Source organism: Scyliorhinus canicula, chromosome 6 (genome assembly GCF_902713615.1).
Source record: "Scyliorhinus canicula chromosome 6, sScyCan1.1, whole genome shotgun sequence".
In the NCBI taxonomy this organism is placed as follows: Eukaryota; Metazoa; Chordata; class Chondrichthyes; order Carcharhiniformes; family Scyliorhinidae; genus Scyliorhinus; species Scyliorhinus canicula.
The window spans coordinates 191,821,393-191,836,850 of NC_052151.1; the positions used below are offsets into that span (position 1 = coordinate 191,821,393).

General features: G+C 45.8%; 1 protein-coding gene and 1 long non-coding RNA gene across 16 annotated transcripts in view; one reads left to right on the forward strand and one right to left on the reverse strand.

Annotated features, from left to right (window-relative positions):
• The window catches only part of adgrb3 (adhesion G protein-coupled receptor B3), a 920,539-nt gene that overhangs the window by 583,373 nt on the left and 321,708 nt on the right, over window positions 1-15,458 (reverse strand). The gene's annotated exons all lie outside the window — the stretch shown is intronic.
• LOC119967764 overlaps window positions 9,501-15,458 on the forward strand; it is a 68,420-nt gene continuing 62,462 nt past the window's right edge. Inside the window, exons 1-2 of the long non-coding RNA XR_005461067.1 lie at window positions 9,501-9,617; window positions 12,437-12,507. This is a non-coding gene — a long non-coding RNA (uncharacterized LOC119967764). The remainder of the gene's footprint in view (window positions 9,618-12,436; window positions 12,508-15,458) is intronic.

A 15,458-nucleotide genomic window follows, 5' to 3' on the forward strand; every position in this document is an offset into this window, starting at 1 on the left:
TCAACCTTGAAAGTTCCAGTAGCCCTAATGTCTTTTTGTCTCCATAGTGTGTCCGACTCCTCCAATGAGTTGAGACTCAGCTTGAATTTCCTCATCCAACAAGAGTCACAATAACCGGGCAACAGGCACAGTGATGCAGACGATGCAAGAATCTATAATCATTGCATTTAACCTGGGCGGCATCTGGCACAGTGGTTAGCACTGGGACTGCGGCGCTGAGGACCCGGGTTCGAATCCTGGTCCGGGGTCACAGTCCGTGCAGAGTTTGCGTGTCTGTGTCTGCGTGGGTTTCACCCCCACAGCCCAAAGATGTGCAGGTTAAGTGGATTGGCCATGCTAAATTGCCCCTTAATTGGAAAAAAATAATAATTGGGTACTCTAAACTTATTTTTTTTAAATCGTTGCATTTAACATCCATCACTGCATTTATCAGCAGCAAATTACTGCAGATATTGGAACTTTGGAAAAAAATTGAAAATGCTTGGAAAGAGGCAGCAAGTCAGATAGGCTCAGTGGAGAGAGAAACACAGAGCGAATTTTAGCATCAGTGTTACCTTAACTCAAACTTGCATAATGGTTTAGAATCGTAATGATCCGGCATCTTAAATTGACACATGAAACTCAATATGAGAATTCTGTATTCTAATTCAATGCTTGTGTAATAGCCTCCTCCACTTTATTTCAGATTGCACACCGTGGAATGGGGTCTTGGATTAGATGTCTGGCTGTATTGCCGTACCTCGCTCCCTCAAAATCAACACATTTCAAAAGTGGGTTGATAATAACCTGCATCGGATTCAGCGGTGGACACAGCGACATGTGAGAAAGACCCTGCAGCAGGGATGTCAGTTAATGAAAACTGCACACGGATCGACTGCTTGTAAACACAGCCACGATCTCAACTGTAAATTGTGGTTGGGTATTAGAGCGCCAAATGCTAATGTTTATCAGAGGGACACACTCTTTCGTAAGCAACCAGATTGTGTCAGTCCCAGGGGGGTGGAATCATGAATCTGTCGAATGAAGCAAGTGCTCCATATGGTTCCTATGAAGAGTTGTGGTTTGCATTTCCAGAGTTAATGCAGGTTCACTGAACACAATTCGGCAAAACAGAAGCTGCTTATGCATCTCATTTACACTGTCCAAAGGGCTATTTTTGGTTGACAATATTATTGACTGTTGCTGCTTCCAGACTTGTGTGGAAATAAGCTGCTGCAAATGGACGAGCACTGAATGCCCTTTGATGGCTCAGTGAAACCCCCCCCTTCCAAATGGGTTGAGGTCATCTAATGTGCATAGTGAGACCAGGGGGGAATGAAAGGGGAAGGATTTACATGGGTTTCTTTTCTCCTTCTTCCCTGCCTCTGATGTGGTGGGGGTGGGGTGGGGGGAGTGTTGGACTGTGCATTGAACCACGTGCTTGGCAAAGAAAAGGAAAACCTGTTGAGGGATCCTCACACGTTGCAATAACCCCTCAGGTCAGAGTTTGTTCCTCTGGGAAATTGCAAAGAGAAGCAAAATGTATTTAGCATCCCTCTGAAAAAAAAATGAAGAACCCAGTTAGCAGAGAAGACTCCGTAATCGTTCAACATTCCAGGAGGGAGCCCAGAGCAACAAGAAACAGACTGAAGCGGCTGAATGAAGAAGCGGAGGCACTGAACGGAAAAGCTGTCAAACTTTCCAAGCTGCAAGTGGGTGGTGAAGCCGTGAGAAGCACAATTGCAGAACTGAAACAAGTTAAGGCTTTGCCGGAGACAGGCCGAGCCAACGGTGAAGGCAAATCGAAGGACAAAGACAAAGATCTGATGCAGACAGAGAAAGAAAGGGCATAAATCAGGCCAGACCATGTAAATCCAATACTGAAGCACGAGGCACAGGAAGGAGAAAACATTGCGTGAAACAAAAAGATTCGTAAGCTTGCAAAACAATTTGAAAATAAAACAGCAAAACAAACGTTTGACTGAGATTTTGAGACAAGTGGGAATGAAGGTTCCATAAGCGAAACTACAATGTCCAGAAAGAACGTGGCGGACACCACAGAGAAATAAACGTTGAGTCCATTCCAGGAATGAACAGAATGTGTATTCCCCTTGGAAGGAACGGGACAAACCCACAGTGTACAAAAAAAGCAGATGGATTGTTGACAAGTCATTTATTGGATGCGGAGTCTTCTGTTTGCAATTTTCCAGAGGAACAAACTGACCCGAGGGGTTGTTGCAACATGTGAAGATGCACCATAGGAAGCATTCTTTCTGGTTATATCACAGCCTGATATGGAGCCTGCTCTGCCCAAGACCGCAGGAAACTACAAAAGATCATGAATGTAGCCCAGTCTATCACGCAAACCAGCCTCCCATTCATTGACTGTATCTATATTTCCCGCTGCCTCGGAAAGGCAGCCAGCATAATTAAGGACACCACGCACCCCGGACATACTCTCTTCCACCTTCTTCCATCAGGAAAAAGTTGCCAAAATTTGAGGTCACGTGCCAACCGACTCAAGAACAGCTTCTTCCCTACTGCCATCAGACTTTTGAATGGACCTACCTCGTATTAAGTTGATCTTTCCTCTACACCTTGCTATAACTGTAACATTATATTCTGCAGTCTCTCCTTCCTTCCCTATGTACGTTATGCATTGTTTGTACAGCATGCAAGATAAATACTTTTCACTGTATACTAATACATGTGACAATAATAAAATCAAATCAAATCAAATCAAAATTTATTTCCAGCTTCTAGCTGTAGATGGTTAGAAAGTGCTCTGCAATGCAGGGTGAGGGGGTGGGAGGAGATAAGAGAGAAACTACAGGAAGGTATAATACAGTAAGATATAATATTTTCCAGGCCCTTCCCATCGACACGCTCCTCATGTTCTGGCCGAAGATGATCCCTGAAGGCGGATTTCCCTGCGGCATAGGTGGAGAGCAATGCAAATTGCTATTTATTTCAGCAGGACTGGAAGATCCCACAAATGGCCAATGGCGACCTATTAACACCGCCTGAAAACCCACCGTGAGATGAATGGCGGTGGGTGGGCAGCGGAAGGTCAGGAAGTTACATGTATAAACAGAGGTCAGATTGTGGAATATTCTGCAGGGTTTTGGGGTGGTAATAAGACCATAAGATATAGGAGCAGAATTAGGCCCATCGAGTCTGCTCCGCCATTCAATCATGGCTGATATTTTTCACATCCCCATTCTCCTGCCTTCTCCCCATAACCCCTGATCCCCTTATTAATCAAAAACCTGTCTATCTGTCTTAAAAATACTCAGTGATTTGGCCTCCACAGCCTTCTGCGGCAAAGAGTTCCACAGATTCACCACCCTCTGGCTGAAGAAATTCCTCCTCATCTCTGTTTCAAAGGATCCTCCCTGTAGTCTGAGATTGAAATGAAATGAAAATGAAAATCGCTTATTGTCACGAGTAGGCTTCAATGAAGTTACTGTGAAAAGCCCCTAGTCACCACATTCCGGCGCCTGTCCGGGGAGGCTGGTACGGGAATTGTGAAGATTGTGTCCTCTGCTTCTAGTTATTCCTACAAGTGGAAACATCTTCTCCACGTCCACTCTATCCAGGCCATGCCGTATTCTGTAAGTTTCATTAAGATCCCCCCTCAGAGGGCAGCAAAGTAGCATAGTGGTTAACACAGTTGCCTCACAGCTCCAGTGTCCCAGGTTCGATTCCTGGCTTGGGTCACTGTCTGTCTGGAGTCTGCATGTGCTCCCGTGTATGTGTGGGTTTCCTCCGGGTGCTCCAGTTTCCTCCCACAGTCCAAAGATGTGCAGGTTAGGTGAATTTGCCATGCTAAATTGCCCTTAGTGTTCAAAACGTTTAGGTGGGGTTACTGGGTTAGGGGGATAGGGTGGAGGCGTGGGCTTAAGTAGGGTGCTCTTTCCAAGGGCAGGTGCAGGCACGATGGGCTGAATGACCACCTTCTGCACTGTAAATTCCATGATTCTAAACTCCAACGAGTACAGACCCAGAGTCCTCAACCGTTTCTCATACAACAAGCTCTTCATTCCAGGGATCATTCTTGTGAACCTCCTCTGGACCCTTTCCAAGGCCAACACATCCTTCCCTTCCTTAGGTACAGGGCCCAAAACTGCTCACAATACTCCAAATGGGGTCTGACCAGAGCCTTATATAGCCTCACAAGCACAGTCCTGGTCTTGTATTCTAGCCCTCTTGACATGAATGCTAACATTGTATTTGCCTTCCTAACTGCTGACTGAACCTGCACGTTAACCTTAAGAGAATCATTAGCAAGGAATGCCAAGTCCCTTTGTGCTTTCTGATTTCCAAAGCATCTTCCCATTTTGAAAATAGTCTATGCCTCCATTTCTCCTTCCAAAGTGCATAACCTCACACTTTTCCACATTGTATTCCATCTGCTCCTTCTTTGCCCACTCTCCAAGCCTGTCCAAGTCCTTCTGCAGCCTGCCTGTGTCCTCAATACTACCTGTCGCTCTCCAGATCTTTGTATCATCTGCAAACTTAGCAACAATGCCTTCAGTTCCTTCTTCCAGATCATTAATGTATATTGCGAAAAGCTGTGGTCCCAGCGCTGACCCCTGAGGTCACCGGCTGCCATGCTGAAAAAGACCCCTTTATCCCCACTCTCTGCCTTCTGCCAATTAGCCAATCCTCTATCCATGTCAGGATCTTACCCTTAACACCATGGGCTCTTAACTCATTTAACAGTCTCCTTTACAATACCTTATCAAAGGCCTCCTGGAAATCTAAATAAATCACGTCCACTGGTTCTCCTTTGTCTACCTTCCTTGTTACTTCCTCAAAGAACTCCATAATTATCTTCCCCATGGTTCTCATGGAATACGAGCATTGGCAGGGGAATTCTATTCAGTTATGTATAAAATATCGGCTAGTATGGCACCTCCCGTGAAGAGACCCTGAATGGATCTACTGGGAGTTATCCATAACGTAACTGTAAATAAACCAAAGCTCTTCATTCTTACTCGGTGTGGACTCCTCATGTCCTTATTAAAGATTCAGAAGGAGATTCCTTTCATACGATTTCTTCCTCCCTCTTTGGGCAATGTTTTGAATCTCGGTAGCCCCTTGCCACACCCTGAAAAGGGGGAGGGGTAGTTTACCACTGTCACAGTCACAAATGAGAGCTGTTTCAGCACTGTGTGGGAATGGAAACTTCATTGGAGCGATGTGAAACATGGAGTTCCAGGAAAGGTGAGCCTAGATTTGTGAGTTGACAACACATTCAAGGGCTTTGGAGAGGAAAGGGAGACTGGACATTGAACGGTAGTTTGCAAGAGCGATGGGGGGGGGGGGGGGGGGGGGGGGGAAGACAAGTGTTGCTTTTCTTTCGAGAAGATCAGAACAGATTTTAAGTAGAGAGGGGCAACATTTCAAGAGAGAAGTGTTTACAATATCGGCTAACATGGGCACCAGAAGCAGAAGTTGGGTGATCAGCAAATTCATGAGGATAAGGTCGCAGGAGCAAGAAGATGAGTTTAAAGAGGGGTTGGGCGAGAGATAGGGAAGAAACCACAGTAAGATATGAGTTTGGGGCTTGGACAGGGGGGAATTTTAGAGGAAGGGAGGAAAGTGGCAGCGGATCAGCAGGTCTGGATTTTAGTGAAAATGAAGTTCATCAGCCCCTTGCACCTATTGTCGGATGTGACAGTGGAGGAGGCAGGGGAGCAGAGGAAAGAAGCGAGGATTGTTTTTGCATTCTAGAATGATCTTGTAAAAGTGAGCAGTTTTCGCAGGACCTGTAGATCTGTCCAGCCAGATCTGGTGCAGGCCGACCAGCAGGAGATGCCTTTATCTAATGTATAATGATGACCTCAAGTCGAACATGTTTCCGTGACAGCAGTGAATGTTCAGCAACGTAAAAAGGTGAACTGGGGAAATGTCTTGCCTTGTGAAACATTTCTCCATTGACTGCGCTCTTTGTCCACAATGTATTCGGAAGGCACATCAACTGGGCAATTATATTAAGAAAAAGCACCTGAGTAATAGGAAAGTATTTAATTCCTCTGATCTTCTTACACCTCTCCCTTTTAAGCTCCAAATATGGCTGCACATAGTTCTTCCTTCTTCTCTCTGCTGTAATTACATCATCTTTGACTCATTCTCGTTCAATATCGCTAACCCCTGAGCCACCTTCCATTTCTCTCCCAGTTTACAGGCTTTCAAAATCTAACCCCAAGAAAGTCCGAGAGGTGAGAAAAGGAGAGGATGTTTCCATTTGCAGGCAAGACCCAGGACTAAGGATCATAAATATCCCCTAGCCACGAATAAAGCCAATAAGGAATTCAGGAACAACTTCAGAGAGGAGCTAGAATGTGGGACTCACTACTGCAAAGTAGCTATTGAGTGAATAGCATAGATTCATTTAAGGGGAAGCTCAGGAATCTCCTAGAAGTGGCTTTTGAAAGCAATCCAGTAGATTTCAAAAGATGAAGGGTTCACTTTCACCTCTCCTTACCCCAGGAAAAGTGAATCGCAACGGGTGGAGAATTCCGGCCATTAATTCCGTTTCTCCCTCTACATATTCTGCCCGAGTATTTCAAGCATTTTCTGTTTTTATTTCAGAGATCAAGAATCAACAGTTTTTTCCTTTCACTTTAAGGAATTGTTAGGTTGTTGAATGTGTGGGTTGGGATTAAGGTGAGTTCTAAAGTCCTGGTACACCAGCATACATTTCTGTGGGCTAAAACCTCTGATTTTCGGTCATTGGAGATGGGTATGTATGGTGGGAGATGTGCATCAGGACCCCGCTGAAGCCCTGAAGCATGGAAATATGTGAGAATTGCTTGGGAAGTTTAAACGTCCGATGAGCTGATTCCCTGCTGCCTAGAACCCTCTATGAACGTCTCCTGATCTCTGTCACTGACTTGGGCCAGATGTGTGGGACCTAACTGCAGCCATGCTCTGGAAATGTTACAGTTTAATTCCTGGTCAAACAGATGTGTAACTAACCTTGGCATCGCAACCTATTCAATCCTCCCCCCCACCCCCCACCTGGCCAACCCATCATCCCTCCTGACCACTTGATTACCAACCCCACACCTACCCAAGCAGTCAACTACCCCCCAAACCACCTACCCTCCAACCAGAAGTGACTATCTCCTGACCCACCACACCCCAACCCCACCTGACCATACCGTCCAACCAGAAACAGCTCCCCCCCCCACCTAACTACCCCCTGACCCACCTACACACCTCACCCACCTATCCAATCATCCACACAGCCATCCATCCATACTCCCAATCAGTCATTATTTGCTCATCCATTCCAGAACACACATTCATTGATTAAAAGGCTTGAGACCTTGAACAATTTTCCTGAATAGACCAGATGCCATCATCTGGAGAGAGTGTGGCCTCTCCCTCCCCCAACTCTCCTCTAGAACAAGGGGTAAAATCTTAAAGTTAGAGCCAGGATGCTAAGGTGCGAAATCAGGTGGGAATCACTTCCCCACACAAATGGGAGTGGGAATACTGAACTCTTCCCCTTACCCCCAAACAAAAGTTGTTGGAGCTGGCGGTTAATCGAAATTTAAAAGCCGAGATTGGTAGATTGTTGTTCGACAATAGTATTGAGGGATGCTGAAACAAGGCGGGTAGATGGGAATTCAAATATCGAGCAGCCATCGATCGAAGTGAGGGGCAGAACAGGTTCGAGGGGCTGAAAGACCTTCTGCTGATTCTGGGCGAGATTCTCCGATCTCAAAGCCACCCGTTTCTTGATGAACCATTTGCTGGTGGTGAGAATCTATCTTCCCACTGCTTGTTAATGGGATTTTCTATTCTAATCACCCCACTCCGCCGCAAAACCCGCTGGCGGGGGTGCTCTGCCAGGGAAACGTGAATCGCAACGACTGAAGAATTCCGGCCCCTATGTTCATTCCTAGGTATGGAAAGCCTGGAAGATGCGTTGGGCAGTTATCCAATTTGGCACATTATTTGATTAAGTGTTATTATGCAGTTAATTAGCAGGAACTGTAGCATTCTCAATAGTTTGTATCCTCATGAAAGCTTTATTTGGTGAAAGTGTAATGTGTCATCCACAATGAATCGAGTTGGCCACGCACAGAAAAGGACAGATGAAAACGCTTGAATTCTTTTCTTTATTATATTGATGGGATGTGGGAGTCACTGACAATGCCAGAATTTGTTGTCCACCCCTAATTATCCTTTGAGGGCAGTTAAAGAGTCATCCACATAGCTGTGGGTCTGCAGTCACATGTAGGCCAGATCAGGCAAGGACGGCAGGTCTCACTCCCCAAAGGGCATTCGTGAACCACATGGGTTTTTAGAACGATTGATTGTTTCATGCTCACTATTGCTGAGGCTATCTTTCATTCCTGATTTTTTGGGGCATTTCTTAATTGAATTAAAGTCCCACCAGCTCCTGTCCCCAGAGCATTAACCTGGGCCTCTGGATTACCAGTAGCATTACGACTGTGCCACCATGTCCCTGAAAGACATGATGACAGATATTCTATGCATTGCTACATCCCAACATCAATTGCATAAATTTACATTTATGTCACATTAGAACCACCGGGAAACCATCATTGATCTCCCAGTGGGACTTGTGGAGTATGAGCTCTCCAGGTAGGGGGCGGAGGCTTATTATGAATAAAGGTTAAAAGCAGGCCCAGATCAGGGTCTGGTGAGTGTGGTGGTATGAGTAGGAGGTCTACGGTACCTCAGAGTAGTGCTGCCATTGGTGCAGAGGACTCGCTGCCCAGGTCATGTGCCTCTCTGCCAATTGGCTGAGGCTAGTCATGTGACTGCTCATCGATTGGCTGAGAGGCCGGTAGCCCCTCCTACGAGGCGGGGTATAAGAACCTGTAGCAGCCGGCAGTCGGCCTTTCTCTGTAAATCGACTGCCGGGCACACAACTAGTTCAATAAGCCTGATATTTAGAACTTCTTCACGACTCGAGTCCAATTAATGGTACATCAGTGAGATAAGTCCTCCCAGCTAGGATGGTACTGGGAGCGAGATGCTGCGTTATGCAGACCATTGTAAATACATCTATCGTACATTTATCGTCAGCCTCCTCTGCATCATTCTAATTTATATTACACCATTCGCATAGCAAAATGGCAATGGAAAATGACGGCCCATGGTATTATGTGACACTGAGCCACATGTGGAGATATTTTGGCACGCTTGGTCAATGTTTTAAGATACATCTTAAAAGAGAAGCAGAGTGATTTAGCGAGTGGGTTTCGGAGGTTCAGGCACAAGCAATCAAAGTCTTAATGTTAACAGGATAGTATGATCCACTATATATGTGAGTCAAGATATATCTTTGCAACCTGAAGCTTTATTTATTCTTTGTGCCCTGAAATCAAAATCGTTATACTTTATTTAATCACGGGAAAGTTGTTTCTTTTGTTCGGCTGTGCACTGTTTATTTTGTTAATTCAAGCGTGGCTTCCAATAGTCACGAACCTAGAAGTGAGCTTACATGTGTCCCTTTATCATAGTTAAACAGGGTCAGGCTGCACACAGACAAGCTTTCTCTGCCGTGGCATACTGTGGACGTTGCTGGCATCTTAAAGATTTAATGGAGACTATTCAATCATTGTGGGACGGAAAATTGGCATTCAGCGGTATGTATGAAACACATTTGCAGTATAGACGATAGGAGAGGAGCAACAGAATGCCCATTGTTTATCAAAAGCTCACAGTGTGACTAATTCAAAATAATAAGTAGAGATAATCAGATACTCTGTTGAAGGCGCAACATCCAGCTCCGCAGTTGCTAAGCAAAGGCTATTTGTGGAAATCAAGCAATGTATGTTGAGTATTGAAAATGTGTGGTGGGGTAGATAGACTTCCATGAGACGCTGGAGAAATTGGCTTGAATCAACGTCAGGTCAGGCAATACGGGGTAGGGAGTGGGGTCTGCATGTGACAACCAGCTCTTTCTAGGTCGATGCCTTCTTTCGATGGAATGAACCCAGATTTCCCGTTACATCATTATCACAATTTTCTTTGCAAAATAGTCATTTCTGAATGTACAGCATTAATTGTGTATGATCGTGTACCGAATCATCAGGGCAGGGCATTCAGTTGTCTCGTCAGAACAATCAAAATTCCATACAGCTCTGTGTGCACAGTAGAGATCAGTATAGAGGAGGCACTTTTATTTATTTATAGGTAATATTGATGGGCACCATTACGAGCACGGAGGACATTTTCAGTCCATCATGCGATACATTCTGCCCCCAGTGTCTTTCCAGGCCTGATTAGCTGCTGTTTTATCTCATTTTATCTTCAAGCAGACGTGGTCTTTTATATTCTCAATTCCTGCTGTAGTTCTATGACAATTAACCCACAGAGCTGATTAAAACATTTTGCGCCGTGATTTCACACTGTCAAAACACCTGTTCCAAATTCACCTTCACTCACCGTATCGAGTCGGCTGGATTTCTTTGGACATGGGTAATGGTGGCAAGGCCAGCAATTATTGCTCATCTCTGATTGCCCTCAAGAGCAGTTGAGAGTCAACCACATTGCTGTGTCTCTGGAGTTACACAAAGGACAGGCTTGGTAAAGACGGCAGATTTCCTTCCCATCAGTGAAACCAGATGGATTTTCAGAAAAATCAATGTTAATTGCCATGAGTTATATAATACCCATATTTAATTGACTGAACCGAAATTCTTCCGTGGGAGATGAAGGGCTCAGAAGTAGGTTATTTGTTGCCAGTTCAACTGCCATTCAATGGGTTAGGTGCTTTACGGCCTCGATTTGCACCCAGGCTAAAGTTGAAATTAGCCCCATGAAAAATTCAACAGCCCCTCTATTCCTACAAACCCTGGCGGGATTCTGTGATCCTGAGGCTAAGTGTTGACGGTGTCAGAAACGCCGTCACGTTTCCCAATGGCGTCAACATGGCCTCAGGATCTGCCATTCTGGCCCCTACAGGGGGCTAGCACGGCATTGGAGTGACCCACGCTGCTCCAGCTGCTGATCCCGGCGTCAACTGGGCACCGCGGGGTCCTCGCATGTGCAGTGGCACCGCCGCCAATCCGTGCATGCGCAGTGACACTGGCGCAACGCACGCTTGCATAGTGGCTCCCTTCTCCGCGCCGGCTCTGATGCAACATGGCATACGGCTACAGGGGCCTGCGCAGAGGAAAGGAGGGCCTCCTTGAGAGGCCGGCCTGCCAATCGGTGGGCCCCAATTGCGGGCCAGGCCACAACGGAGGCCCCCCCTGGGGTCAGACCTCCCCCCTGCCCCACCAAACAGGCCGCCCCGGACCCTTCCATGCCGATGTGCCGCCAGCTGACAGCAGGTTAGAATGCCGTCGGCGGGACTTGGGATTTTTGCTATGGCCGCTCGGTCCATCTCAGGCCAAGAATAGGCGGGGGGGGGGGAGCGCGTAGAACACTGCATCGACCACGCTGGCGCCAATGGCGCTGATTCTCAGCTCTGCAGAGAATTGCACCCGGCGTCGGGGCAGCGTGGCGCGATCCGCGGCAGTCGTGGCGATTCTCTGGCCCGGCCCCGGGCTGAGAGAATCCTGCCCCCTGTGATTCTCTGCTCAGTTTTGTCTGGTTCTCTGAATTCCTCTCCAATTCTTTCGCTGGCATAGAGGTTGGCGAGAATCACGGAATCCGTACAGTGCAGAAGGAGGCCATTTGGCCCATCATGTACGGACCCTCCAAACGAGCATTCTATTTAGGCCCAATCGCGATAACCCCACCAAACCTGCACTGCTTTGGACACTGAGAGGCAATTTAGCCTGGCTAATCCAACTGACCTGCACATCTTTGGACTGTGGGAGGAAACCGGAACACCCAGAGGAAACTCATGCAGGCACGGGGAGAAAGTGCAGACTCCAGAAAGACAGTCACCCAATGTGGGAATTTAAAACCGAGTCCCTGGTACTATGAGGCAGCAGTGCCTCATAGATGCCACCCCATCTGCTGACAACAATCCAACCCCTCTTGCAAGACACTAATATTCACTGACCCAACATTATAAATATGGCGGAGTTATGATTGCATGTAGCTTGCATTACGCTTGTGAATGTTGATTCTCAATAAAGCTTGCATTGCTGCAATAAAAAATGCATTAAAGTAGCAACTTTCAGAACCTTTTCTCCAAATGATAGACAACCAATGAATTGTACAGCAGTGGTTTCAACTCCTCATTGGCAATACTTTATCCCCAGTACTTAATAAAAAGCTACCCCATTAACGGGGAGATTATGAGCCATCTCCACAATTACAGGACTATTAATGAAACCACCTTTTAAATTAACTCTCTGTGAAGGAATGAGTAAACAATTTCCACCGATAGCCAATGCATTTTTATTTTGTGAATTTTATGGAGGGAAATTGCCATCATTTATCAACATCAGTGACTGTGCTGCTATTGGATCTATAAGAATAACAATTGGCTTCCCTGTCTCAACAGATAAGCATGAGGACATTTCACCTTTAAACAGAAAACTTCCATAATTTACTGCAACCTGATCCACTTTAGGAGTGAGTATTGTGAAGCTACTGGTTTGTCATCAGCTTTTTCCAATGGGTAGTATTGTCCAGAGAAGCTCTGTTCAATCTTACATTGTTAACAAAATAGATTGCTAAGATGGCTGATCAAATAAAATGCAACAGTTTATTAAAATACATTTCCAAATTTCACCCTTTAAATATCCCTTTTTATAACAAAGATAATGAGGGGGGGGGGGGGGGGGTGTGCATATCTGGCCCCCATTTTTCGGTGGACGAGAAAGCTGGAAGGGCAAGAGAATCCAACGGTAGTCCCAAAGCGGCATTTAACGTGGCAGGATTTTTCATCGAGGTGGCCCCCGCCTCCTGCCAATGATGTAATGTGGCTCCCGCCATGAAACGTAGTGAACCCCATTCCCATACATTTAAATGTTATGAGTGGGCCTCTCCACTGAATCATCCCCCCATTGAAGAATCCCCCACCCCACACCTCCCACCGGCGTGGTGCCACACCGATAGAGTTCACAGCAGCTTTGACAAACGAGGACTGGCGAACAGAGCCCATCGGGGGCGCCCGAGAGGGGAGGCACCATGCATGGGCAGTGCGTGCCCTGGTACTGCCCCCTGGCACTGCTGGGGGCTTCCGTTAAAGAGGTTCAGGATGTGGGAGGGTTTCCTAGAGGGGGTGATCTTCCATCTGGGGTGGGGAGAATTCCCTGGAAGGGGGGATTTCTGTGTTTCCCTGAAATGGGGGGGGGGGGGGGGGGTTGTCCGTGGTGTGTGTTTGGGGGAGGGGGGGATGGCTCTATGGCTTGTTTGCATTTTCGTTGTTTAAAGTTTCGGGTTTGCCAAGTGACGAGGTTGCTCGCATGATGTCGCGGGATCAGCCCCTTCCAAAGTTTTTGAAAATATGGCAGGAAAAGCTCTAGCCGCCCAAGGCAACACTTTGAAACTAAATCGTGACAGTCCTCCCAATATGTCAGGCCTCTTGAATCAACCTTAACCTCTGATTGTCTCTCCTACCATTCTGAGCGGGGGGTGGGGGTGGGCAATTTTTCCCACTGGGCCATTTTCCTCCCAACTCGCCAGCTTCTTTTTGAATTCGCAAACAAAGGCTTGTTTCCAACATGCTCGTGAAACAACTTGCAGTGGTCTGCCATGACTGTGGCCTCCCTTATCTTAGAAACTTCGTGGTCTCCTCAGGTGGAACTTTATTTCCAAAGGTTCGCTATTTCTGAATTCTTCCTTTGACACCACCTCTCTAAGATTTTCAAGATTTTGATTCAACCTTCCTCAACCCATGCTACCCAGCAAACACCATTTCTTTTACCCCAGCATACTGTGCAAACTCTGATTCTTCCTTAAATTTCTAAATCCCTCTGTCTTTAAACTTTTGACACTGAGAAGGCATTGGAAACGGCAGCTTTCATTCTATCTCAGCCAGGGAGTTTGTCTGAAAGAGATGATTATGCTTCCAAAGCCGCCCCAGCGACCACACTCAGCAGTAAAATCGTGCCATTTTCTCTCAGTCATTGCAATTTTATGGCAATTTGTTCAAATGACACAAAACGCATTTCAAATCCTTCTTCACCAAATTTAGACATATTGGACGGGATTCTCTGGTCTTCCAGCCAGTTTCCCTGGGCGGCGGGCCCTTGGCAGCAGTGGGACTCTCTGTTCATGCCACTTGCCAATGGGATTTCCCATTGAGGCCACCCCACGGCACCAGGAAAATCCCGCCAGCAGAGAATCCCACTGAGAATCTCAGTTGCTTTGATACCAGAATGAAATTAACACGAGGAAAGATGAAATGTATGCTGCATTGGATTTTCATTGGCAACTTTCTTCCTGGTCAATGGTGAACACAGCCACGTCACCACTAATTATAAAGTCCTGGCCACAGTCCCATTCTTTAACAGACTGGCTTAGTTTAAAGTGCAGTGAGCCCTCTTTGAGCAGAATCCGAGTGTTTTTATTACAGGGAGACAAATATTCCGGTACAATTGTACCAGCAGCGATACAATTAAAATGTCAAAATAAAATCGTGAAGCCTGTTGCAGCAATGTAATAAACTTATCGAAAGGAGGCATCATAAAAATAAATGCAATGCTTTTCAAGACTAAAACAAGACTGGTTTTATGCAAGGGTTATAATACGGCAGGAATGATCTATTTCAGGGACATATAACACAACACACCCTGCAGTGTAAGGTTATAGGGAAGTTTTATTGAGCACATCTTTCATTAGTTTCCATATTACACTGTTCATGCTGTGACCCAACACTGAACATTGTTCATTTCTTCACTATAATTTTAGCAATTTGAACAGAAATGCATCAATTAAAGTAGCTGTAATGTTTATAGAACAGAAATGAACAATAAAACACTGAGATTTTAAAATGGATTGCTGTAATCATTAATAAACTGGAGAAAGATTTTTTTAAGTTAAAATATTAAATTCATGAGTAAGGAGATAGGAAAATACCAAGGTACGAAAATGGACAAGTAGAACACAATATCCCTTTTTAGTATGGGCAGTTGTTGATCTGAACGTAATGTCCTGTCTGATCACAATCGTTGTACTTGAATGCAGTGGAAAATTAGTAAACTTAAACATTCTTCAAAAATATTTTTAACTCTTAGAGCAGTGTGTGCATTTCAATCAGAATTGAAGTACAAAGCATAATATAAGTAAATTAGAATGAATGATTGCACGTGTACTCCACACAGTTGACCACTGCTGCTTAAAGAGCTACTTTGTCCTGGATGAGTGCAGCTCCAACAACACTCAAGAAGCTCAACACCATCCAGGGGAAAGCAGCCGGTTTGATTGCTCGCCCTTCCACAATCATTCACTCCCTCCACCACAGGCAAACAGTGGCAGCCGTGTGTACCATTTACATGATGCACTGCAAGAACTTATCGAGGTTCATAGAACATAGAATTTACAGTGCAGAAGGAGGCCATTCGGCCCATTAAGTCTGC